Source organism: Mus caroli, unplaced genomic scaffold (genome assembly GCF_978045245.1).
Source record: "Mus caroli unplaced genomic scaffold, Mus_caroli_1 scaffold_11, whole genome shotgun sequence".
Classification (NCBI taxonomy): Eukaryota; Metazoa; Chordata; class Mammalia; order Rodentia; family Muridae; genus Mus; species Mus caroli.
The window spans coordinates 69,155,662-69,179,727 of record NW_028227266.1 but is presented as its reverse complement, the minus strand read 5'-3'; the positions used below and the strand labels follow the sequence as shown (position 1 = coordinate 69,179,727).

Sequence of the window (24,066 nt, the reverse complement as noted above, 5' to 3'; positions counted from 1 at the left end):
CAGAGTGCTTTGTTTGTTTTGTGTTTTCCCAAGATGGGAGTGTGCTATAACCTGGTTCTTACTGTGTATCTCAGGCTGGCCGCTCATGTCACCAAAGTGCTGGTGATTACAAGTGTGAGCTTATGTCCAGTTTTACCAACCTTTTACACCTTTCAGAAGATTCTAAATGTGAATACTCCCTCCAAACCCCAATCCCTGATTTTGAGACCAGGCTCTCAGGCATCTCAGGTTAAATTCACTGTAAAGCCAAAAAGTTCCTTGAATTCCTCCCTCCCTCCCTCCCTTCTCTCTCTCTCTCTCTCTCTCTCTCTCTCTTTCTTTTCCTGAGACTAGGTTTCTCTGTATAGCCCTAGAATTCACTTTGTAGCTTGGGCTCAAACTCAGATCTGCCTGCCTGTGCATCTCAAGTGCTGGCATCAAAGGTGTGTGCCAATTTAAGTATATTGAATTTCTAATCCTCTTCTAGATGTGGGATAGTATGGGCTACAGCATTGTTTATAAAAATGATACTTTCAATTGCTTCTGATGACATCTTTTTCTTTTGGTTGTTACTATTTTTTTGTTTTTTGTTTTTTTGATTTTTTTTTTAAAAAATATTTATTATATGTAAGTACACTGTAGCTGTCTTCAGACACTCCAGAAGAGAGCCTCAGATTTCCTTACGGATGGTTGTGAGCCACCATTTGGTTGCTGAGATTTGAACTCAGGACCTTTGGAAGAGCAGTCGGCACTCTTAACCACTGAGCCATCTCTCCAGCCCAAGTGTTAGCATTCTTAAGGGACTCACGGAGGCACTGGCTACAGAAGACGTGGCCACATTCTGTAGAAACAATGAGATGCCCATTCTACACAATCTCAACGTATCAATCCATGCAGATTGGACAGTCAACAGTACACAAGGGCCTGAGTCCAGTAGCTCCGTCATCCTTGGTGCTTCGAGGAGTAAGGGTACTCAGGTATTCCTCCTCATCGCTGCTCACCACACAGCTGTCTGTCAGCATGGGCTTGGTGCAACCTCCTCCCATTTCTCCCTGGCCTTCTCCTTTCTTCCACAATCACAACAGAGTCATTGTGAGTCAGGTCCACAACCACAGGCTCTAAAGATTCACAGGTGAGGTCCACCATTTCATCTTCAACAGTTTCCACAAGTTCTATGGGTTCTGCTTCCTAGGAAATCTCAGGGGTTGAAGTTGTTTCCTGAATTCGCTTCTGGGTTTGTCTGGAATATATGGTTCCACCATGCTGCTTTCTTATTTTTTCTTATTTGTCTGAAGACAGAGACACTGTCTCTGTCTTCAGACATACCAGAAGGGAGCATCAGATTCCCATTACAGATGGTTGCTAGGAATTGAACTCAGGACCCCTGGAAGAGCAGTCAGTGCTCTTAACTGCTGAGTCATCTCTCCAGCCCCTGAGGATTTCTTGTACTCATTGTGCTCTCTGGCTTCAATCCACAGAAAAGGAAGTGATCAGGGTTTATGGTGTGGTAGAATGTTTTCAATCTCTCATGGCCACTGAATACTCATCTTGTGAGCCAACTAGATGTCCAATATTTCCAAATTTTGGAGCTGGTGTTATCAGCCAGAAGTCTTGGCCCGTGGGCTTGAACTTACCTACTCTAGCAGCCCTGGTTTTGTTTTTTGTTTTGTTTTGTTTTGTTTTGTTTTGTTTTGTTTTGTTTTGTTTTTTGAGATAAGTTTTCACTAGCCTTGGCTAGCCTGGAACTTTCTATCATAGAGCAGACCTTGAACTTAGAGAATTGGAGATCCTCCTGCCTCTGCCTGGAGAGTGCTGAGATTAAAGGCCTAGGCCACCATATCTGGCTTAATGTCATTTTAAAAATAATTCCTGAGAGGGGCTGGAGAGATGGCTCAGTGGTTAGGAGCACTGGCTGCTTTTCTGAGGACCCAGGTTCAATTCCCAGGGATCGTATGGCAGCTCATAACTGTAACTCCAGTTCCAGAGGATCCAACACCTCACTCAGGCATACATTCAGGCAAAACACCAGTCAACATGGGAAAAAAAAAAAGTCCTGAGAGCTTTAATCTCAAAACTCAGGAGGCACAGGCAGGTGAGTTTGAGGCTTACTTGTTTTTCAAAGTGGGTTCTAGGCCAGCCAGGGCTATGTAGAAAGATCCTCTCTCAAACAGAAGTCCCAAGTAACTTATTTTCCTTTCAGAAATGTGATTATTGTTTAGCAAAGTTCAGATTTATATTTGACCATCTTTTTGTTTTTGTTTTTGTTTTGTTTTGTTTTGTTTTTTTTTTTTTTGGGTTTTCATGACAGGGTTTCTCTGTGTAGCCCTGGCTGTCCTGGAACTCACTCTGTAGACCAGGCTGGCCTCGAACTTAGAAATCCACCTGCCTCTGTCTCCCAAGTGCTGGGATTAAAGTTGTGTGTCACCACTGCCCGCCATATTTGACCATCTCTATTCTCTCTTGTTTCTCTCAGGTTGCTGCTTGGGTCTCTGTAGGTAGTCAGAAATTGACAATAGATGAAAAGCAAGTTACAAATGATAGAAACACAGAGCAGAGCTGATATGTTTGTTACATGGAGGTTTTACATTATGATATACATGAAGTATGTGTTGACTGCCTCATGTTATAGGCAGATACTGACTGGTCTGCAGGGATGAAGGTGTTGCCTTCATAGAGTAGACAGTCTGTTGAGTTACAACCTCATAAATAGGATAAATAGTGGTGAGTGCCTTGAAGAAAATAAGATCATGTTGTAGAGAAGAATGGAAATAGGCTTCTTATGTAGATAGAAAGGTGGTACAGCCATGTTTTAGAGTTACTCTCAGATGAGATAAAGATGATAATAATATGTTTACTTATGTAGGAACGTGTCTAGATTTTAGAGGTAGAGACTGAAGAATGAGAAAAGAGGCTGGAGGGGCTGGAGGGATGGCTCAGCAGTTAAGAGCACTGACTGTTCTTCTGAAGATCTTGAGTTCAAATCCCAGCAACTACATGGTGGCTTACAACCATCTGTAATGACATCTGCCGCCTCTACTGGTGTATCTGAGGATAGCTACAGTGTACTTACATATAAATAATAAATAAATCTTTTTTAAAAAAGAGAGAAAAGGGGATGGAAATTTAGCTCTGGGGGGAGAGTGTTTACCTCAAAATTTCAAGGGCCTGAGTTCAGTCTCCAGCACTGAAAAGGGGGGATGGCATGGTGGCTCAGTAGTAGAGTTCTATGTGTCTGCATGTTCATGTGTATGATGTGGAGGCCAGAGCATACCCTTGAGTGTTGGTCCTCCAATGCTGTATTTGTTAGGGTTCTCAAGAGGAGCAGAACTTACAGAATGAACCTATTTATATATAGAAAAGAAATTTTTTAGAGTGACTTACAGGCTGTGGCCCAAGTATTACAACACTGGCTGTCTACCAATGGAAAGTTTAAGAATCTAGTAGTTGTTCAATCCATGAGCTTGGCTATCTCAGCACATACTGATGTATGAAGACTGAACACTTGGATATCTTCAGTATATACTGGAATCCAGAAGTAGGCTCTACTGCCAGTGAAGGAATGAACTTGCCAGCAAGAATGGGGACAAGCAGGCAAAGAACAAAAGCTTTCTTTTCTGTGACCTTTATATAGGCTTCTACCAGAAGGTGTGCCCCAGATTAAAGGTAGATCTTCCTACCTCAAAAGATCTGTATTAAAGGTCGGTCTTTTCACTTCAAATGATTTAATTAAGAAAAATCCCTCACAAATGTACTCAGCCACTTGGGTTTTACTTAATTCCAGATGTAGACAAGTTGACAACCAAGAATAGCCATTACATATTGGGTCTCCTTTGTTTTTTTTGGAGTTGGGGTGGAGGTGTGATTGATTATATTGACAAGTTTGACTATTACAGCTTCAGATTGCACACTGCAGTTGTCCTCTGTTAAACTACCCTCATCACCACACTTACTTGTGAAAGGAGTTACCAGCACTACTCCCTTTTTATATTAATTAATTACACGAAACTGGATTTTCTTATAATTTAACCAGTACAACCAACCTATCATAGGTTCAAAACTAAGGCAGATATAGAAGCTGGCTTTCTGCTGTGAAGCCAGAAGCTAAGAGATTCATGAAAATGTATAGCATTTCTTTCACAGTATTTGGAAACATTTATAAATGTTAGCTTTTTAGTGTGTAATACTATTACTCCTCTTACAAATATTCTTTGGATATTTCTCAGTTTTACTTTTGAACGTGTCACTAGTAGATAAAAGCAGTACATTAAAATTTGGATCCTCAGGGTGTGAAGAGCTTAAAAAGTCAAAAAACCTGAGAACTGCTGCACCAGAGTATTAACCAGTTGTAAGCATTAATTTTAAATTTTTTGGTTACATTTATTTTGTGTGTGTGAGTGTGTGTGTGTGTGTGTATGTGTATGTGTGTGTGTATATATATATATATATATATATGTATATATATATATATGTATGCCAGTGCATGAACATGCAACATGGCACAGGTGTAGAGGACAAAAACAACAGTATCAGTTTTTCTCCCGTATAGGTCCTGAGGATTGAGCTTAGGTCATCGGAGTGGATAGAGAGCACCTTTGCCTGATGAACCATTCTGTGGGCTCTATCCTTTGGTTTCTTATGCTAAATGAGTCTATCTTTTTTTTTTTTCCTCCTTAGTATAGTTAGTGTGTAGGTGTGTGTGTGTGGGGGGAGGGCCTGGAACCTGGGGTCTCTTTCCAACATGCTGGGCAAGTGTCACACCGCTTGCCTACACCATTCTCATGGCAATTCTTCTGTTACTTTAAATAGAACTCAGCAAAAACTGATTGAATGCCAACTCCATGTTCTGCCTAAGCTTTAGGGTGAAAAATGAGTAACTTTTGTAGATAATGGAAATGAGCTAGAGAGAGAAAATAGTGGGTGAAGTTAACTTTGTGTTTGCTTTTTCAGAAGCAGGTTAAAATTGTGATAATGTTTTAGAATTTGAAGTGGCTGGTGCAGGTCTGTTGATAAGGAAGCAGCTGAGAAACAGAGGAAGTGAGGGAGTTCCTGGAGAGGGGGAGCCAGGGTGTGGTTGAATAGGCATGGAGGAAAGTGGGAGTCTTGGGACTGAGAGCCTTTGATTTCTCAGTCATATTGTCTCTCTTCATTTTGAGAGTTTCTATCAGTTGGATGATAGAATTTTTGTTGCCATTTTTCTTTTTGTTGTGAAATTTTAAAAAATTGTCAATGTATTAAGTACTGAAGAGTATTTGAAATGAAGATATGTGTATCATTCACCTTGTTTAAACAAAATGAACGTTGGATAAGAGAGATTAATTTACATTACTGACATGATTATGGACTTTGCAAATTTTAGTGGTAAAATAATGTTTATATATGTAAACAAATACACTTTTTACATATTTAAAGAGTGGATTGATTTTTACAAAACCTAAGCTAAATTCTCGTTTTTGTTTGTTTGTTTGTTTGTTTGTTTGTTTGTTTGTTTTTCAAGACAGGGTTTCTCTGTATAGTCCTGGCTGTCCTGGAACTCACTCTGTAGACCAGGGTGGACTAGAACTCAGAAGTTCACCTGCCTCTGCCTCCCAAGTGCTGGGATTAAAGGCGTGCGCCACCACTGCCCGGCGCTAAATTCTTGAATGCAGAATAATTTTTGCTTAATAAATGTATAAATATTTATAGAATATGAAACATGGCTTATATTCACGTATTTTACATTTTCTATGAAGTTATATTTCCTTTTAAGATTTCTTAGCAGGGTGGTGGTGGCACAGACCTTTAATTCCAGCACTCGGGAGGCAGAGGCAGGCGGATTTCTGAGTTTGAGTCCACCCTGGTCTACAGAGTGAGTTCCAGGACAGCCAGGACTACACAGAAAAACCCTGTCTCAAAAAAACAAACAAACAAACAAAAGATTTCTAATTTATTATTATATGTGTGTATGTGGCTCATGTGAGTGTGGATAAGAGCATATCACTGTACAGATGTAGAGGGAAGGAGGATAACTTTGAGGAGTTGAGTCTTCCAGCATTGCAATCAAGGGATAGAACTCAGGTCTTACCTTTCAGTCAACACCTTTACCCTGAGCTGTCTCACCAGACCCAGCACACCACTCCTCAAAGCCACCAGCTCAACTTTTCCTTCAGTATTGGAACAAACCGCATTTTTATTATAAAACATCAGGTGAAATATGATCCCTGATGTAGGAAGAGAAATGGCTTGAAACTTTAGGATCTGACAGAAAGATGCTTATCTCCTCAGAGACACATTAGAAAGACCAGCTACACAGCAGAACTGTCATTCTAGGCTGAGCAGAATTGCAAGTATAATCTATGTAGTTAAATTACTGTTTTACTCATATAGTTAACTTTTTCCTTTGTGTGTGTCTGATATCTGTCCAGTAGTATCCTCTGGAGCTTAAGGTGCAGTTTTTCTCCCTAAATTAGATACTATGTTCATTGGGGGGACTGGGGAGTGGTAATGTCTTTTAAGACAGGGTCTTACTATATAGCTCTAGCTCGCCTGGAACTAGATAGACCAGACTATCCTTGAACTGAGATCTTGATCTGGCTGCCTTTGTCTTCCAAGTCCTGGGCTTTAAGGGAGTGCATCACCATTCCCTGAGTGGATTTTACATTTTTAAGATTGTCAAAAATGCCTTGTAATTAGTTTTCTGGCTTTATTTTTATTTATTCCAATTTTGTTGAGGGAGGGTGAATAGGTTAACTGCTCAAAGTTTAGGTCTTTTTGTTTGTTTGTTTGTGTTTTTGAGCAAGTTTCTGGCTGTTCTGCAACTTGCTCTGTAGACCAGGCTGCCCTAGAACTCAGAGATCCACCTGCCTCTCTACCTCCTGAGTGCTAGGACTAAAGGCATATGAGTTTTGGCCTTTTTTTCTTTAGGAAAGATTTGAGATTTACCACTTGAGTGAGGTAGACTAGCTTGAGGTAGGCAACCCTAGAGAATGGAACTCCTGTGTCTTCTCTTACCCCTTTAAAAGGATAAGAAAAACTGGAGGAAAAAAGGTTGCTGACTTTTGCTTAGATGATTTCTAAATCAATTTGGATTTTAACTTTAAAAATAGCAGATTTCAACTTTAATGTACATACAATGTTTTAGTATTTACAGCAGACTTTTGAGGTAAATATTTTTGTTTTCATGTTTCATTTAAAGATGCCCGAAGAACTTTAGATAGCAGGTGATTTAGAACTTGCCAAGATGTGCCATAGGTGGTGGGATTGCAGGGCTTAAGTCACCAAGTCAGAAACCTCACTTGGAGAATTCATCGTTTTTATATTGCTTTCCAAGGAATCAAGGCTTGTTTCTTATTTCTCTTGGGCATGCCCTTTCTCCAGCAGGAGAGGCGGGTTGGTGGCACCTTGAGTGATAACTGGGAGGAGCTGACTTTTTGTACTTCTGAGTGTGCTAGCTTTTTTTACAGTGAACTTTAAAAATCAGCCAAACTGCTAAACTTGAGTTGTTTTTTGTTTGGAAATTCATGTGGTGCTCTGTCTGATGTTCGTTCATCACATATTTTCCTTCTGATATTTTATTAACAATTGTAAATGCTGTAGAAAATGAGTGGGTTGTGTAGTGAACACCCATAGTCTGTCATTTATTTGGTGTTTTTTCCTTCAGATTTCTAGTCATCTATTTTAGGTGTTCTCTAAACAACAGTCACGCCAATAACTTTTTTTTTAAATTTAGATTTATTCATTTTATGTGTTCTCTCTCTCTCTGTATGATGTATGTATGTATAGAACTGGAATAGTTAGGAGCAGCCATTGTGGGTGCTGGGAGTTGAGCCCAGATCCTGTATATAAGCAACAAATGCTCATAACCTCTGAGCCGCCCCTTTTTCCAGCCACTTTTCTAACTTCTCATTTATCTGTGTAGGGACATGATCTTCCTGTGTAGTCCTTGAAGCTTGGAATCCTTCTGCTTCCACCTCTTTTGAGTATTGGGAATTACAGGCATGTATCATCATGTCCTGCTAACATTTATTTTAAGTTGGCAGAGTTTGGGCTTTAGCTCAATTTAGAACTGAAATGTACCAGACCCTGAGTTTAATCCCCAGTACCACAGTGAACAGAATGGAAACAAATTGCAGGTGCACATTTTTAGCCTCCATTCTATAGTTTCTAGCTGGGTGTGGTATGCATCCCTGTAATACGAGCACTGGAAAACAAGCCCGAGGAGTGCAAGTTTGTGGGTAGCCTGGACTGCAGAGCAGAACTTTAGGGAAAAAAAAACAACAACAACAACAAAAAAACAACCCTCCAAACAAAAAGAACGCAAGTTCATTTTATAACCACAGTTGTATATTTATTTACATCTACTTGTCTCTAAATTTTACTTGGAGTGAAATGAATCTTTTTTGAAAGGTTTGTCTCTTTTACTTCACTACACTGAGCAGTAAGTGATAGTAGATCACAGAGTGCCTGTTATGCCAAAAAATAAAACAAAGGAGTGTTTCTTTGAAAATCTCTTTGGTATTTAGCTCAGTCTGCCTGGAATATGCAGTGTGAATAAAGGAGAAATATCACAGGGGATTTGCCCCAGTCTGAGTTACCCTAAGTAACGCCTTAACCACAAGTGGCCAGAACTGCCATTTCAAGTGCTTATCTGTTCCAGAGGCTCCTTTACTTTTGATCGAGTAATACAGATACTGTGTGTCTTCTTTGCTCCCCTCAGTGGAGGTCCTGAGGTTCTCCTGTGTTGCCTTTGATTGGCATCTCCTTGTATCTATGCTCTGTCTAAAATTAACTATCAATAAAGCTGTGAGCATCTATATACAAACCTTTCTGTACATGTTTTCAGAACTTAGTGTAGAGTTAGTGGATGTCTGTGTATCTGTCAGAGTGTGTAGCATTTGGTTATGACGCTTCCTGGAAGGTGGCTCTTTTTACTTTTTAGCCTTTTTTTGAATGTGTAATGGGAACTTACTGTAGTTTTAATTTATGTTTTTCTGGTGATTTTGAGATAGTGAGCATTTTTTAGGTATTTACTGGCTATTTGTGTTTGTTTGTTTGTGGTTTTAGACACATCTCTTCATGTCTTTTGCTCATTTCATAGTAACCATGAGTGTTTATCATGAGTTTATCCATGCATTCTGTGTGTGTGCGTGTGTGTGTGTATATGTGCGTGCAGATTAAAATTGCATATGCATTTTTTTTTCCGAGACAGGGTTTCTCTGTATAGCCCTGGCTGTCCTGGAACTCACTTTGTAGACCAGGCTGGCCTCGAACTCAGAAATCTGCCTGCCTCTGCCTCCCAAGTGCTGGGATTAAAGGCGTGCGCCGCCGTACCCGGCGCATATGCATTTTTAATGCTCTCTATTCTTTCTCAGTTTTCCACTGGTATCTCTGAAGAGAAAAAGGTTTTGATTTTAGTAATGTCTAGTCCATCAGTTCAAAAAGAAGCCATGCCCTTTTTTTGCCCTTTATTGTCTGCTTGCTTTCTTGCAGAAGTTTTATGGTGCAGCTCTTAGGTTTAATTTTGTATTTGGTGGGATGCAGATACTGAGGCTCATTTTTTCCCCTAGTGCTCTTTGGTTGACTACTGTTGTTGGAAACATTATCTTGTCACTCTTGTTGGGAATCATATGATGGTATTTGTAAGTATTTCTGGGTTCTCTGCTGTTTCTTTTTGTTGGTAGTGCTGGGGGTGGAACCAGGGCTTTGGACATGCTAGGCAACCACTGAACCACAGAACAAGGTATCCATCCTAGTGTCTCTGTAATCCATTGTCAGCTGCTTGCTTTCTTTGTTTCAACTGTTTGAAACAAACCTGCATTATTTTTAGTTTTTATTTTATTTTCTACTGTCCCTGTCTGGTTTCATAGAAGATATCTGTGTGCTCCACCTTCCTTTAATTTGTGATCCTGCTGCCTTTGGAGGGTGATGAAGGTGAAGGCTGGGAGCTTAGTGCTGACATAAGAAATGACAGGAGAACAGAGCTTCCTGCAATACCCTCTCCAGCCAAACTGCTGTGAAGTCTTAGGTCTTGTAGATTCTGGAAGCCTTTATCTAGTCTTTCAGATGTTGAAAAGCACTTATGAGTCTAGAGAGATGAATCAGGCTGGTCTTCTAGAGGCTTGGGTTCAGTTCCCACATATGAGCTCTCAACTGTAACTCCAGTCGTTCCAGGGGGATCTGACACTTTTACACAGACATTTCATGCAGGCAAAACAGCAGTGCACATGAAATAAGTTACTTTATAAATAAGTATACCTTATAAATAAGTACCTTATAAAGTCATCTCAATTTTCCTTTCTTAAAAGTAATTATTGTAGATAATTAGCTGGCTGAAGTTGAATTATACCTTTGAAGAATATAAATTGTTTATTAAGTAATGTTCCCTTTTCATTTTTTTCAGGTAACTTCTTCATGGTACATTTCCCTTACTCTTTCTTTTCTTTTTTTGTCATGCCCCACCCCTACCCCAAGGTCAGGCATTTAGATAAAAGGTGGCGTCCTCAGGGTTTGACCATAGTTCCTACTTGTTAAAAGGAACTATCCCCTTTTCCTCTGTTCAAAGAAACTTGTGGCTCCCCATTAACATATAACTGTGGTGCCTGTTATCTAGTCTCTAAACTTCCTCAGTCCCTGCTCACAAGCCCTGGTCCTAGCTCCTTAGATCCCTTCTTCCCAGGTGCCTTGGCAGTTTGGGATAAACTTTCTTCCCTTTTACCCAGAGTGGCTATTTTTGGTTTCTTTACTGTACCCATTTTATTCATTTTAGAGACATTATCTTGCTACCTCATCACGTAGCCCGGGCTGACCTTGAATTGTGCCTGTAGCCTCTCAGTTGCTGGGATTACAAGCATGTGCCACCATAACTGACTTTCTTTTTCTTCATGGAAAGTTTTTCCTCTTAAGGATTAGACCAGATTCTGGGGCTGTTTCAAAGTGTGTGTCTGACAAAGTATCTTCATATGGCATTTGAATTATAGTGACACACCTATCTGCCAGGCTAGAACATAGTAAGATCGGTTCTGTCTTGTCTTTGTATTTATTTATTTTTTATTTTCTTTTTAAAAAAGATTTATTATATGTCTGTAAACTGTAGCTATCTTCAGACACCCCAGAAGAGGACATCAATCAGATCCCATTACAGATGGTTGTGAGCCACCATGTGGGATTTGAACTCAGGACCTTTAGAAGAGCAGTCAGTGCTCTTAACCACTGAGCCATCTCTCCTGCTCATCTTTGTATTTATAATAAATACATAGAGCATTGAAGCACATTTAAGGTATATTTAGACAGTGTTTTATTACAGTGACCTAAACAACAAAACTGTATGTCTTAGAGTTCTAGAGCTCAATATCAAGCAGTTGGCTATTTCTACTGAGATTTCCTTTTGGCTTCCAATTAGCTACCTTCTTGCTGTATCTCTTTTTTTTTAATTAGATATTTTCTTCATTTACATTTCAAATGCTATCCCGAAAGTCCCCTATACCCTCCCCCTGCCCGCTATATCTTTATATAGTCTTTTATTTGTGTGTTTGTAGCCATCCCCCATTTTTCTGAATTTCCTCTTAAAAGGACATTAGTTAGATTATACTAGGAGCCATTCATATGCTGAAATTTTTTATGACTGTGAGTCAGGTGAAATGGGCCAAGCCTATGATCCAAAATGAAGATGCTGAGGCAGAGGCTGAGGCAGAGGCAGGAGGAATTGCAAGGTCAAGGCTAGCTTGGGCTACATAGTTCCAGACCATCTTTTTTTTTTTTTTTTGAGACAGGGTTTCTCTGTATAGACCAGGCTGGCCTGGAACTCAGAAATCTGCCTGCCTCTGCCTCCCAAGTGCTGGGATTAAAGGCATAAAAGCGCCACCACCGCCCAGCAGTTCCAGACCATCTTTACCTACGAAAGATGTTTCAAAATTTCAAAAACAACAATCAATCAATCTCTCTCTCCCCCCCCCCCCCCCACACACACACACAAGAACCAGTGACTTAATTTTCATATTTTACCCTCTTGGTGACTTACCTAGGTTAACTAGTGTCTTACAAATAATGTTTATATCTTCATATCACAAAAACTAGATAGAACATACATAAACACACTTAAGCATGTGTATGTCCCTGCATAGTACATTTTTAATGTATTATTGCAAATTGTTAGCAAGAAGGTGTGCTTATTTGCAAATTTCCCAGTAGTAGTAATATAAGGCAACATAGGACATTTTCCTACACTGTATTCAGTGGGTTATGCAGAATTTGTTAGTGGAATCCCAGTGGGATGGCAGATATTTAGGACTTATTTTTTCTCATGGTGGTCCCAGCTCTTTCTTCCCTCTTGTGTCAACTTTTGGAGCTATTGGCAAGAGGAACCCTGTCTCTAAATTATCCCCTACCTTTTCTACAGCCTAGGGAAGCTTTGTAAACAATACCTCTATGTTCCCTCCCTCCCTCCCTCTCTCTCTCTCTCTTTCTTTTTTAATTTCTAAACTGTTTTCACACTTACAAGGCAAAGACAGTAAGTATAGTGTTGCCTTATATTCCTTCCCCAGTTCCAATTCCTTGTTAACCTTCCACCGACTGCATGTCTGTATCTACAAAGAGATGACATTGATGCATCTCTATTAGCTACATTCCAGGTATTTAACTGCAGTCTCTGGTTTCACAGTTTCTCTACGTATTTTCTTGCAGATTATGGCAATATTACACACCTGTCATGTGTTTGTTTTGTGGGATGTTTTTATTATGATTATGGGTTAGGGGGAAGAATGCCTCAGCTGTGAAGTTCCCTTATCACTTAATTACCAGTGTTCCATAGTAGCCTCAGGACCATTAGTGATGTTGGCTGTGAACAGAGCTAGCATTTGCCTAGTTTTTCCTCACAGTTGCCCTCTTGTCCACTTGAGGGTAGTGGTTGAGGGGCTGTTGTCTAACTTCTGTGAGAGGTTAGAAAAGTTGACTTTCTTCTGGAAGGAAGATTTGCTTATATCAATATGGACTCATGAATGTCTGTTCTTTTTTTTTTTTTTTCTAAATTTATTATATGTAAGTACACTTAGCTGTCTTCAGACATCCCAGAAGAGGGCATCAGATCTCATTACAGATGGTTGTGAGCCACCATGTGGTTGCTGGGATTTGAACTCAGGACCTCTGGAAGAGCAGTCAGTGCTCTTAACCACTGAGCCATCTCTCCAGCCCGAATGTCTGTTCTTAATGGAAGTTAGAAACTAACTTACTTAGTTGCTAAATTGTTTCAGCATTGTCCTGGAGAATTCTTTTACATGGGTTAAAAATATTATTATTAGCCAGCCGTGGTGGCGCAAGCCTTTAATCCCAGCACTGGGATTTCTGAGTTCAAGGCCAGCCTGGTCTATAAAGTTGAGTTCCAGGACAGCCAGAGCTACAGAGAAACCCTGTCTTGAAAAACAAAAAACCAAACCAAAACAAAACAAAAAAAAACCCCCCAAAAAACAACAAAAAATTATTATTTTTCTTTAAGGTAGAGTCTCATGTATCACATGCTAGCTTTGAACTCAGTAGTTAGGAAAAGATGACTTTGAACTTTTGATCCTCCTACCTCCCCCAAGAACAAGGACTAAAGGATTGTGTCACCATGCCCAGTTTATGTAAAACTGAATAATGAGCCTGGGGCTTCATGCATTTTAGGTAAGCATGCTACAACTAAGTAGATCCTAGCCACAAGGATTAGTCCTTTTGGTTTTGTTTGTTTGTTTGGTTTTGGTTTTCTTTCCAGACAGGGTTACAGGGTTTCTCTGTGTAGTCCTGGCTGTCCTGGAACTCACTCTGTAGACCAGGCTGTCCTCGAACTTAGAAATCTGCCTGCCTCTGCCTCCCCACTGCCCGTTTTCTATCTTATTATTATTATTATTTTTTTTTTTTTGGTTTTTCGAGACAGGGTTTCTCTGTGTAGCCCTGGCTGTCCTGGAACTCACTTTGTAGACCAGGCTGGCCTCGAACTCAGAAATCCGCCTGCCTCTGCCTCCCGAGTGCTGGGATTAAAGGCGTGCGCCACCACGCCCGGCTTCTTATTATTTTTTTAATGTACACATATATATGCATGCAATGCAAATTGTGTGCATGGTTGGTTGAGGAACTAAGGTGCATATTTTACATATCAAAGAAGATTTGACCTTCAGGTTCTTCCTGCATCCCTCTTTACTCGGCATATCCTCCCCCAGCCCTGAACATTCCAGTTTAGGGGTTGGGCTGCCCTTCCCCCCAGACATTCTTCCCTTTTCCTCTCTTCCCCACCCCCCTCCCCATAATGATTTTGCCTCTGTCCTTGGAGCCTCCAAATGTGCCCCAGAACAGCTTCCCATAAAACTTACATTGAATCTAATCTCATCTGGTTTGAATTGGCTCTTTTCACTGGTAGAGAAGTATCTCTCCTAACCTCCGAGCACCGCTCAGCCCCTACTCAGTCATGTCCTAAGGCATCTTTGCTCATTTTATTGGATTAACAAATGAGTGTGTATACTGGGTTCTACAGCTCGCTCTTTTTACTTGATTTCTCAGTTCTGAGTCTAGGAAGTTTGAATCTGGATATTTGTATGAGCAGTGGAGGGATTAGTGTTATTTCACTATAAATGATGTTAGTGCAGGCTTTACTCAACTTCATTTTTCTTTTTAAATAATGGAAGCTCCCCCTGTTCTTCCTCTCTTGTCCTCTCTTCACCTCTCAGGTTCTAGAAAGCCTTTTTGTTCCTTTTAATTATAACAAGAATGGTAATGATGATGTGTGTGTTCATGTGTGCTTGTGTATGATTTGCGCGTGTAGGGTACATGCACCATGGTCTATATGTAAAGGTGAGAGGGCATTTTTGGAGTCAAGTTTCTGGGCATCAAGCATGAAGCCAGAGTTGAAGCAAGTGCTCTCACATCTGAATCATCTTACCACCCCTTTCCTTTTTATCATGGAAGTTCTTTAGACGTGACTTAAGGACAGGTGAAGAGTCATGGAGCCTCTTTCATTGCTCTAGTTCTATCAATAGGAATCAGAACATTTGCCTGCTTCCTCTTAGACACTCAGAAACCCAGAAAATCCATGGACTGGTTTTAGAAGAGCTCATGGTTGCTTTTGCTCACTTGTTCACGTGTGCAAAACCTGGTGTGAAATAGCAGCTGCATTTTTAAGAAAGGTTTTGGTCAGAGCAACAGTTTTTACTTATCATAACAGTTTAAGGAAGAGTCAGTGAATTTTAGAAAAGATTTAGCTTTTTATTTTTTAAAGTTTTCTTAATTTCTTGCCATTTTAAAATTTCATACCTAAGTTTTGGTAGTTTGCCTTAGATTGTAGGATTTGTACCCACTTAGGGACCAAACAGGAAACTTTAATTTGCTAATTAAGATTTTCTCAAAATAAGAGGTAACGAATAAAAATGAATAAGCTGTTATGACAGTATAGAAGCCCACCCTTTTCTTTATTGCTCTGGCACCAGGAAGTGGGTGGAAAGATTATTAGTCACTTGTGCTAACCCAGTGAGATAGCTAAAACTGTTCTTTGTCTGTTCATGGAGAACTTCCTTGGGTGTCTTGACTCTTTCTACCTTAGTCCTTTTATTCCCTAGTTTTTGCATTTCCCTAAATGATGTTAGGCAGTGTGATCCCTCATTCTTTGATAATTTGACCCCAGTTGGTTTCTCCCTACTGAAGACACAAAACCAAAAAAGCTTCTAAGCAAGCAGTTGAGAGTTGTACATCTGAGGACACAGTTCAGTTAGACGCATTGTTCGACCCATCTGCTCTTTCGCCCTTCCTTCGCGGTGTCACGTGGGTGTCTTATCTGCGTGAAGCTGGTACCAGAGTTGCTGTTTGCTGTATCCTCTGTGTTCCCCCATAGTGTGTTGTGCATTTTGACTCATTAAAGTCTGTAAATATAATTTTTATTGGCCTGCATTAATAATTGTCCTCCTAGGCTTGCTGCCTCAGTCTGTTAACCTAGGCCTAATCCTGGAAGCTTCTAGTCTCTGTGCAATTTAATGTAGGCCTAGAACTTTGTCAGCCTCTGAGACTTACTGCTGAATTAAACTCACCCTTCCTAGTTCTTCCTGAGCTCTGCTTGGCTGGTTCAGCTTAGGTGTTCTGGCTCATATTCTTCTTTAGGCTGACTGAATCCGACTTCTCAGCTTCTTCTGAATCACTCTGCTTTGCTTGAAATTAACTCTAGCAATCTGTTCTTATCTCCTCATTTTCTGGTTTATTCTGTCTTTACCTGTGTCTAGCTTGTTCTCTCTTCAACCTGTCTCTGTAAAACACTACTGGTAAAACTGCTCCCCACCCCATTCTCTTAACCCTTTCTTCTCTCTTCTGATAGTTGGGCATATCCTATTCTGTTAAATCTTTGCCACTTAAAAAAAAGTCAACTTCAAACTAGGTGCTTTTCTTCTAACTTTATCTTCTTAGTTTGGGATTAAAAGGAGTGTGCTAAGGGTGTGTCTGTAGTCCATCCAGAGGGATTAAAGGTGCTAGGGGGGCTGAGCCACAACACAGCTAGAAACAAGTTTTTCAGTAAATAACACAATCTTAGGGTTCGTAGTGTGGTCAAATGTCCTGCCACAAAAGTCAGATTCTGTTTTGATAGTAAATTGTGAGCTTCTTAGAGTACAGGATCTTGATTTTTTTTTTTTTAAGAGTATTTTCTTTTTTGTATTACCCACTGTTATCCACAGGTCTAGCACATGACTGCTTTATAATTATCTGAATAACTGAGCACAGAAACATTTTCATTTTTACTGTGGCTTACTTTTTTTTTTTGCTTCACACTGCCTATTTCAAACAGTAGTTTTCATTTCTAACAGAGATATTCACTGCTTCAGTGGGCTTGTTCTCTTTGAAGAGTTCTGAGTAAGCAGATCAGGTGGCACACACCTGTCATCTGAGGTAGGATTGGAAGTTTGAAGCTACATACTAAGACCCTGTCTGAAGCAAAGTACTGTGTGTGTAAACCACAGTAAACATAGTGCTTCTATTTAAACTAGAGCACCCCTCAGCTTGCTGCCTCCCAGTCACCAAAGAAACCCGGAGGCAGTTTGCACTTCAGTTTCAGGTAGGAGCTGAAAGGTAAAATAAGAAATCTCTGGTTTGTAAGATTAAAGCTTTGACCATTAGCAGATAATTACTTGGGGAGTATGGAGACTGTTTTCTTTACATGTTGTTTTCTGAACTCTTTCTTTCCCTGACTTGGTGTTACTGAAGCCAGGGTTTTGAGCTGGGTAAGCTCTCAAACACTGAGACACTAAATCCCTTAATTTTCAATTTATTTTTTTGTTTATTTGGGTTTTTTTGTTGTTGCTTTGATTTTTTTTTTTATTGTTATTGATTTCTTGAGACAATGTAGACCTAACTGTCCTGAAGTTTATTCTGTAAATCAGGCTGCCCTTGAGTTCAGAGATCCTGTCTCTGCCTCCTGAGTGCTAGGATTAAAAGTGTGAAATATCACCCTGACTTATTTTTCAATTCTTTTTATTGATCCTTTTTTCTCCAGCTAACAAAGTGATAATTATTGTACTTTTAATACCAGTTTTTATTTATTTTTTTTAACATATCTGAGTACACCGTTGCTCCCTTCAGACACTCTAGAAGAGGACATCAGATCCCATTACAGATGTATGTGAGCCACCATGTAGGTGCTGGGAATTGAACTCAGGACCTCTGGAAGAGCAGTTGGTGCTCTTAACAGCTGAGCCATCTCTTCAGCCCAATACCAGGTTTTGTGAAATGGATTTTAATGATTGTTCTCTAATAGTTAACATGTCTATAAATTTAGACACTGGGCTAGTGTTAATAATGAGATTACAGCATATGTGTTGTACAGCAATTTCCTCTAGGATTGAAACATTCTATCTTGCAGGGAAGCTCCTTAGGTAGGAAAGTAAACAACTCAATATATATTTAGGCAGTCTCTGAATCTGTGCAGATTGACTAGGCCCCTCCCTGTCAGTAACTAATAAAGTAAGAGTCCCACACAAGCTGAGTAACAAAGAAAACTTTCAGAGGAGAAAAGCTTCTGAGAAGACTCTGAGATCAGACCAGGTGCCTGCAAGAGGTTCAGACTAGAGTCCAACTGGGAAAGCACACTCAGCCTGTTGAGCTGTATGCAGGCTGTGCCATGTGCTCTGGGTTTCCGAGCTTTGGTGAGCTGTCAGTCACACTGGGTGGGTCTGGGCGATGCAGCTGTCTTTGAGTCATTTCTGCTCCTGTAAGCAACCTCTCTCATATTCCTGTAAAATTCGTGGGTTCACCAAGTTGGACTTTGGTGTATCCAAACTTTGGTCTTTTGTGGGATCCCTATCTTGCATGAGTAGATATCCGTGTTGTCTCCCCAGAACAAATTTTGTCACACAACAGTTGTGTACTCTGGTATCACATTGAATTTCCCTTTAGGTATAATTACATGGTTGGCACAGTGACATAGATTGTATAGGCTCTGTGTCTCATTAATTTTGATACTTTGGTAGTAGGTATTGTACTTGTGAGTAGTTTGTTATTATGTATTTTCTGACTGGCTGTTTGTATACAGGACAGTCAGTGATGGGGTTTTACACACAAAGGCCTACCTTGTTTCCATGTGGTTTCATCAGTCAGTTTCCTGCAAATAAGGAAAGTTACATGAGTGTTCATTTCCTCTTCCTTCTCAATTGAAGGATGTCTTAGGGTTTTACTGCTGTGGACAGAAACCATGACCAAGGCAACTCTTATGAGAATGACATTTGATTGGTGTTGGCTTACAGTCCATTTTCATCAAGGCAGGAGCATGGCAGTGTCCAAGCAGACGTGGGGCTGGAGGAGCCTCTTGTTCTGAAGGCAGTTAGCAGAAGACTGGCTTCCAGGTAGCTAGGACAGGGGTCTTAAAGCCTAGGCCCACAGTGACATACCTACTCTAACAAGACTATACCTCATAAATAGTGCCACTCCCTGGGCCAAGCTTATACAATCCATCACAAAGGATATGACTGATAGTTCCAGAACAGTGTTGTATATCAGTAAAAAGTCTTTCTTTTCCTGGCTAGGTATTTCACCATTAACCATGTTCCCACCTTCATTCCTTCCATCAGCTTGCTTCTCCCCCACCCCCTGCCACCCCCTCCTTTCCCCAGTCTCTGTCTCTTATTACAAAGGACATACAGAATGGAATTGTGAGCAGGATCTAGCCAGTCCTCTCAGATCCTCAGCTGTAGACGCTTGAGATTTTTACAAATTACATTTGTTTTTTGACAATTTCATGCAGGAATTATAATGCATTTTGACCACTCTGACTTTCCACCCTTTCTTACCTTGTTCTCACCCTATCAACCTCTTCTCCCTGGCCCTTTTCCAGATTTATGTTTTGTTTCCTTGTTTTGTGACCCATTGAATTTAACTAGGGCCATCTGTGGATTTGGAGCTATCCATTGGAGCTGGTGGGCTCATCATTGGACACACACATAAAGACAATGCCTGCTCTTTCCCCAGAATTCATCAGTAGACAGTATTTAGCAGGGAGAGAGTATCATGAGCCCTTCTCTAATCTGATTATCTATTGAGAGGTCCAGTCTTATGACTGGCTCTATGCAAGCCAGTAGTAGTTGTAAGATGAATAGTACAGTGTTTGTGGCTTGCCCTGCAGATACCATCTCATAGCTCTTTTCCATGTTTGCTGGCTCTTACATTTTTTTTTCTCTCCCCTTTTTACAATGTTCTCTAAACTTTAGAGGGGGTGGTACATGTTTGGGACTTGAACACACATGCAACTCACTTAAACTGGACACCTTGAAAAGCCATGATTCTATGCATTCTCTTTTGTTTTTACTGCAAAGAGAAGCTTCTCTGATTAAGACTGAAAGTAGCATTCATCTATGGTATAGACATAAATATTTAGAAGGAAGTATGGTATCATGTCAGTTTAGCTAAACTATTTTTTAAATTATTTTATATATGAGTGAGTACAGTGTAGCTGTCCTCAGACACACCAGAAGAGGGCATTGGATCCCATTGCAGATGGTTGTGAGCCACCATGTGGTAGCTGGGACTTGAACTCAGGACCTCTGGAAGAGCAGTCAATGCTCTTAACCACTGAGTCATCTCTCCAGCCCCCTAACTATTAATTAGTTTAATTCCTGCTTAGGGCCTAGAACTTCCTCAGAGCCATGGGTTTCTGACTGGGTTTGTAGTGTCAGGCATGAATCCCCTCCTGTGGGATTGCCCTCCCATACATCATTGAGTGGTTGATTATCCCATAAGACTATACCGCCATGCTACTCCTACAGCAGTCAGTACATTTTGGCTGGCAGGTTGGGCGTGTAGTTTGTAGGGTTCACAGCTGGGTAAGACAGTGATGCCTTTTCTCTCTCCACAATGTACATTGCACCTTCTGATACCATTAAAGCAAGTGAGCAGGTAGGAAACTTATAGCTCAGTTCTAGCTTGATTGTTTTGCAGCAAAGATATGTGGTGTTTTCAGCAGTAAATCTTAAATACACATATATCATGTTGTATTGGTGGGCAGTTGGAAACTTGAAATCTTAAAGAAAATAAAAAGTGGTCTTTTTGCAGACTTTCTAAAGATGTGGCTATTTTTCTTATAATATTTGCTTTTAATTACAAAGTAGCATATGGCTGAGTGTGGTGGCATATACTGTTTAATTCGAGCGCTCAGGAGGCAAAGGCAAGCTGATCTCAAGGCCAGTCTAGTCTACATAGAAAGTCCCAGGAGAGCCAGAGCTATATAGAAACACCGTGTCTCAAGAAACAGCAGTGTGTGGATTGGCTTAATACTTCCAGAGAGGGCAGTGCTGTCAGTTTTTTTGTTTGTGGTTTTTTTTTTTTTCTTTTTTTTTAAATGCTCACTTTTTCTGTTTTGTGGTATCATAGACACCGACAATAAGATAAATGTCTTCCATAGATCCTGAGTCCCAAGACTGAATATGGCACACTGGTAAATATTTAAGAAGTCTTGGGCAGTGTTGCCTAATCTTGTTAATAAGGCTTTTCTCTCATCCTGGCCACACTGCTGCTGCCTTTGTAGTTTGCATCACCATGTTCTTAGTTACTCAGATCAGAAATTCAATTATTACTTTTATTCCATTGCTTTTCTCATTAATGTAAAAAGTCATTGACAGTACCTACTATGTGTAATCAACTTTTTCTCTTTTAATTTTTCTTTTTTCTTTTTAAATTATTTATTTTATGTATATGAGAACATGTTACTATCTGTAGATATACCAGAAGAGGGCATCGAATCCCATTACAGATGGTTGTGAGCCACCATGTGGTTACTGGGACTTGAACTCAGTGCTCTTTACCGCTGAGCCATCTTTCCAGCCCTCTTAATTTTTCTCTCTTTGTTTCTTTCCAAGTTTATTGAGTATATTGCAAAAGGCTGCTAGCTGGGCTGTAGCAAAAGTACAATTAAATTTTTTTAACCTTTTATTTTTATATATATATATATATATGTGTGTGTGTGTGTGTGTGTGTGTATATATATATATGAGTATTTTCCCGGTATGCATATCTGTGCACCAGATGTGTGCAGTGCCTTCAGAGGCCAGAAGAGGATTTTTGGCTGTCCTGAGACTGGACCTAGAGTTTATAGCTGCCATGTGATACTAGGAATTGTACTAGAACCTCTGCAAGAGCAGCCAGTACCGCTGAGGGGGAGCACTAATGTGTTTTGTTTTGTTTTTGAGACAAAGTATCACCTTGTAGCCCAGCCTAGTCTCAAATTTGTAATCTGTCTCTGCTTCCTGAGTGTTAGAATTAAGTTTGTGCCACCATACCTAGTTTAGCTTGTTTTGTCCTGTTATGCCCTATGTTTCCTTCAAAATCTTATCTGACAAAAACTGATATCAGGGGCTGGTGAGATGGCTCAGTGGGTAAGAGCACCCGACTGCTCTTCCGAAGGTCCAGAGTTAAGTCCCAGCAACCACATGGTGGCTCACAACCATCCGTAATGAGATCTGGCGCCCTCTTCTGGAGTGTCTGAAGATAGCTACAGTGTACTTCCATATAATAAATTAAAAAAAAAAAGTTTAAAAAAACTGATATCAGGACACAAAAGAACTAGAAAACAAAATGTGCTTACAAAATGGACAATGGACTTGACAGTCATCTCTTTGAAGACAATACAACAGCCAGTAAGTAAAGGAGGGCATGCTCAATGGCGTTGCACAGGGAAGGCCTTTAGGATAGCAATTCCCAAAATCCAGAATAACAAATGCTGGCAAGAATGTGGAGAAAATAGAACATTTGTTCTCTGCAGGTTAGATTATAAAATGGCAGCTGTGGAAAATGTATGGTGTTTCCTCAAGTATCAACTATAGAACTACTAATCTAGCAATTTTAGTTCTGGTAGAAACAGCCCGAGTGTCTACCAGATGACCAGATATACAACATGTCACACACAGTGGAACAGCAGTGAGCCTCAATAGGGAAATCGTGATATATGCTACAATATGGATGAACTTTAAAGACCCAGTGCTAGGTTAAATGAGCACAACACACAGGATAAACAAGTGATTCCATTTACAGGAAGGACTCTGACCAGTTAAATTCACACAGAGAAAGGAGAATGAGAGTGTGACAGGAAGGGAAGAATGGAGTTTGTGTTAATGAATGGAGTTTCAGATGAAAAAGATGAAAAATTTCCTGAGAGAGAAGATGGCTGTACAACATGCAGATGTATTTCTTTATTTAAATTTATTTATTGTATGTAAGTACATTGTAGCAGTCTTCAGATATCCCAGAAGAGGATATCAGATCTCATTACAAATGGTTGTGAGCCACCATGTGGTTGCTGGGATTTGAACTCACGACTTTTGGAAGTAGTCTGTGCTCTTAACTGCTGAGCCATCTCTCCAGCCCTGCAGATGTTTATTGCCCAATTTTATACTAGGGTGGTTAAGATGAACCACTTATAATGGTGAGGTTGAGGCAGGAGGACTGATTCAAGGGAAGCCTTGGCAGCATAGTTAGACATCCATCTTTTTGTAGCCTTGGCTGTCTTGGAACTCTATCTGCAGACCAGGCTAGCCTTGAAATCAGAGACCTGCCTCCTTCTGCCTCCTTCTGCCTCCTTCTGCCTCCTTCTGCCTCCTGAGTGCTGGGATTAAAGATGTGCACCATCACTGTCTGTCTAGAATTACAGCTGATTTCCTTGGTTGGGAGCATATACTTCTTGCTGCCATAGAACACTCAGAAAAAACTCTCCAAAGATAGAAAAGATCTCAGTGATGAGCAGAAGTCTTTGAGAAAAGCATTGTAGGCATAGAGAGCCAAATAGCAAATTCAAGAAAGAAAGGAGGACAGTTTGGTTGAGATGGTGACTGAGAGGGGAACTGGTAGGAGCTGGAGATGGAATATGAGTTCAGAAAGTGTCAGAAGAGTCGCTTAAGAGTTTAGATTTTATTTTGGAACATTTAGAAACAACTGAAAGGTTTCCAGTGAGAGAATGAAATATGATCTGATTTGTATTCTTTTAAGAATGAAATGAGAAGAGTTCATTCAAGTGTATAGAAAGGGACTGTTAGAAACAGAGAAAATAGGTCTCTGTGGCAGGACTCCAGGCAGGTTATGCTACCTCAGCTAGGACGACAGGAGGCGCTGGCTACATGTCTAAAGCTCGGCAGAACTGTGGTGATTCTGGATTTGGTTTTGGTTCATTTTTTTTTTTTTTTCATATTTTGGTTTTTTGAGATGGTTGCATTCTGGCTGTCCTGGAACTCACGTTGTAGACTAAGCTGGCTTTGAAATTACAGATCCATTTGCCTCTGCTTCAAGTTCTGGGATTATAGGCGTATGCCGCCCAGATTGGGCCTGGCTTTTCTGATTATTCTATTTCAGTGCCCGTGCCTCTTTGTTGTAGAAGTAGTTATTACTCTGTCGCTAGTTTGGGCTCTTTTAAAAAAAGACTTATTTATTATTTATTTTATATACAAGTACACTGTAGCTGTCTTCAGACACACCAGGAGACGGTGTCAGATGTCATTAAGGATGGTTGTCAGCCACCATGTAGTTGCTGGGATTTGAACTCAGGACCTTCGGAAGAGCAGTCAGTGCTCTTAACCACTGAGCCATCTCTCCAGCCCCTAGTTTGGGCTCTTTTGATCCCTTTTTCATATATTGTGCTAC

The 24,066-nt window shown here is 40.3% G+C and overlaps 1 protein-coding gene and 1 pseudogene across 8 annotated transcripts in view; one reads left to right on the top strand and one right to left on the bottom strand.

Annotated features, from left to right (window-relative positions):
- The window catches only part of Rnf111 (ring finger protein 111), a 69,481-nt gene that overhangs the window by 3,433 nt on the left and 41,982 nt on the right, over positions 1-24,066 (top strand). The window lies entirely within an intron of this gene.
- On the bottom strand, positions 84-2,417 carry LOC147002060 (E3 ubiquitin-protein ligase RNF4 pseudogene; annotated as a pseudogene).